This window comes from Martes martes (genome assembly GCF_963455335.1).
Source record: "Martes martes genome assembly, chromosome: 10".
NCBI classification, from domain to species: domain Eukaryota; kingdom Metazoa; phylum Chordata; class Mammalia; order Carnivora; family Mustelidae; genus Martes; species Martes martes.
Genome location: NC_137898.1, coordinates 95,527,316 through 95,531,102, shown reverse-complemented (window position 1 = coordinate 95,531,102; position 3,787 = coordinate 95,527,316).

The following is a 3,787-nucleotide window of genomic DNA, read 5'->3' as shown; positions in this document are numbered from 1 at the left end:
TGTGCCTTATTTGTTTTGACTTATGACTGATTTGAGAAAGGCAGAAATTTGTGCTGGGCTGGTAGAAGGACAGAAAGTAAACCTCATCCATGCTTTTCAGCTCCCTGAATGAGCCATATGAGGGCATTCTGTCTCTGTCAAATCAGGAACACTATCAAAGAGTAGCTCAGATCCCACTTGTACAAACAGTTTTGTCATTTTAAAAATTGCAGCACCTAACACAATGTCTTGCATATAGTGGGTGTTCAGTAAACTTATTAAATGAATAAATGTTTGTGGAACAGAGGAGTACAATTTTTGGGCAGGAAAGTCAGCTGTGTTGCCATCTTGTCTCTGTTTGAATATCTCTTGTCCTTAGAGGCTCTTTGCTTTTATGAGGGACAGAAGGTGGCTAGCCACATCTGATCTCACCAGTATTCTTTGGGACTGGCTAGGTTTTTTTTGTTTCTGTTTTGTTTTTGAGCAAGGATAAATCAAGTGAGACCAATCACTTGGTGTTCTGAAGACTCAAGGCAGACAGTGAAATTGTTCTCAATGGAGAAGATGAAACTCCTCCAATATTATGTATAGAATTTGATGGTCAGGTGCTTTTGAATCCGCTGAAATATAATCATACATTTCTATTTGAAATCCAGCTTTTCAGACTCTTATCCACGATACAGTAAACACCTCTTTGCTCATTTGCTTTAGCTTATACACTAAAAAACTCCTGTGATTATTTAAAGGTGAGCTTCTCTCTTAGTCTCAGCTAAATATGTGGCCTATGTTGTTATTATATACCACTAATAAATTTAATGGTCTGGTTTTGAAGCCCTTGCAAATAAGCTACAAATTAGGGGGAGGAATTGCTATTACCAAGTACCTGGAGATAGTGCTAGCCTTACTTCAGTAAAGGGGAAGAGAAACTTTAAAACATTTTAACTCAAAGCATAGTAGTTCCATCAATATTCAATGTCCGGACAAATAGCCTTATATTCATTACAGCAGGGCACTGTATGTATTTTACAATATAAGACATGTATCAGTGATGTATATAAACCCTAAGTCATTAAAAATATAAGGTAACTATTGAGTGTTACCTGTTTAAAAAACAGGAGCAATTACATGACTTTTAGATAAGTCATAATGGTGCCCCTAAAGGGTATGCTCAGGTGTTCTTGTATACCCAGGAAACTTAAGCTTCCAAATCAATTTATGTATGAAGTGTTTGACCTGTGGGTGAGATTTAGATTGGTGTAAGATTTAATTTACTATACGTAAATATATTACTTGTTTATTATATATAGAGTTTCTCCCTTGTGGAAGAGGTTATTCTGAGCTTGTTTTGTTTTAACCAATATAGCAATATCAGGTAAAAACTGTTAAGTGATTTCCTCTGAAGCATATATGGGATAATCACTACAGTTGTTAGTCTTATGATTTTAATATTGTTGCCTTCTAGGCTACATGAAGCTGTGGTTTTTAAAAATTTACTTTTCATTTTCATTGTTCTAGTGCATTTAGTGTAAGAAAAATTACATAGTTCTAAAAAAGCAACACTTTTTTCCACCCCGCCCAGAGACAACCACTTTGAACTCTGCTGATTTTCATATTACTTACCTCCATATCATTAACTAACTTACTTTATTTTGCTATGTGTTGGTTTTTCAGTTTGAGGTATCATCTGGTGGTGTGGAAATTGAGGGTGTCGCTCTTTGACCAGTCTGTGATTCCTGTGGACACACATATTCTTTTTTTTTTTTTTTTTAAGATTTTATTTATTTATTTGACACACAGAGAGAGATCACAAGTAGGCAGAGCAGCAGGCAGAGACAGGGGAAGCAGGCTCCCTGCTGAGCAGAGAGCCTGATGTGGGGCTCGATCCCAGGACCCTGAGATCACGACCTGAGCCCAAGGCAGAGGCTTTAACCCACTGAGCCACCCAGGCGCCCGGACACACATATTCTTAACATCTTACGCTTCTATCACAGTTACGATTTAGATTAGATCAGTATTTCTTACTTTATGGGTTTCCACAACTAGGCCATGTGGTTATTCCTTTTTTTTTTTGTCAGGCATTACTTTTTGGGGGAAGGTTTTTTTTTTTTTTATTTGTGTTTTGTACTTGACGCTTATTTCTCCCCAAACTCTCCTTAATTTGTACCATCATCCTTTCAATGTGTTCAGACTTGTTAGGTGTTCATTCTTAGAGGGTCTTCTGTTTTGATATATTCCAGTCTGGACTGGTTTACATTCTAGATTTGCTACCTAACCTGTTAGGTTGGTGTATCCTTTCACTGTCATATTGTGTTAATCTTCTAACTTCGTTCTTATCATCTCTATTTACCTTCCTGAGAAAAAAAACATGTGGGAGATAAATTTCTTGAGATCCTGCATATCTCTTGTCATACTCAGTTGATAGGTTAGCTATGTACAGAGTTCCAGGTTGGGAATACCTTTTTCTTAGAATTAAAGATACTGGTCCCTTGTTTTCTGTCTTCTAAATGTTGTTGAGAATTGCAGTGCTATTCTTTCTTTTTAAAAATATTTATTTAATTGAAATAGAGAGCGAGAGCATGGAGCCATGGAGCCAGGGGACAGGGAGAGGGAAAAGCAGGCTCCCAACTGAGCAGGGAGCCTGATATGAGGCTCTATCCCAGGACCCTGGGATCATGACCTGAGCTAAAGGCAGACCAACTAAGCCACCCTGGCACCCCTGCAGTGTTATTCTGATTCTTAAATTTTTTTGTATGTATACATTCCTCTAACTCCCATCCCAGACCTGTTAAGATCCTCTCTATGTAATGTTTTGGAAATTTTACCAATGATGCACTTGGGAATGGGTCATCCATTGTGCTGGGTACTTTAAATTATGGCAAATCAAGTTCTTCAGTTCTGGGAAATTTCTTAATTGTGTATTCCCACAACTTCTCCTTCTGAAAATTAAGTTACTTGGATGTTGGACTTACTGGGTTAGTCTCCTGATAGTCTATATTTACTCTTCTGTTTTCCACCTTTATCCTTCCTTCTGGGATATTTTCTAAACTTTTTTCTAACCTATTTAGTTTCCTTTTTTTCTGCTGTCACTTTTTTATGTCCAAAAGCTTTTTTAAAAAATTCCTTTGTTTTAATATCTGTCATATTAAAGACCTTTTCAAATTCTTGGTTGTCTGCTCTTCTTAGACAGTGGAACCCAAAAAGTGGATTGGAAGTTCTGTTTGGGGTGGGGCTCACTACATGTGGGCCTCTCTCCTGTGATCTGGCTGAGTTTCATATTGTTACATAGGAATATATTTCTGTTGTTATATAATTGTTTACATAGGAAATCACTGATACTGGTATTTTTTAGATCTGCTATATAGGTAAGATTTCCTCAAGAAGACTTGTATATCCTCTTAGGAATATAAGCCCAGCTAGCAGGTTTCTGGGAGTACGGTGGGGCAAGAAGGCTTTGTGGTTCAGCCTTCAGCACCTAAACTTAATACCTTTGTTTTCAGTAAGGTAATTAAGCCTTTAACTATGCCTGATGCTCTCCAGTTAGGATAGGGTTTACCCTCTCAAGTCTTATACCAGCTTTGGGGAGGAGCAGTTCCTTGGGTGCACAAAGGAAGGAGGGGTTCCCAGGTTCCTTACTTTAGACTTCTTAGTCTTTCAACCTATCCTCTTTTTAGCCCCACCTTCACCTCCACATTCAGTTACCTAGAGTCACTAATCCAGCATGAGCCTTTTGGGAGTTCTGTGATGTAAATCAAGTTGCTTTCCTTTCCTATTGCTGGCTTTAAGATTCATCTTTTAAGTTATCATTCAT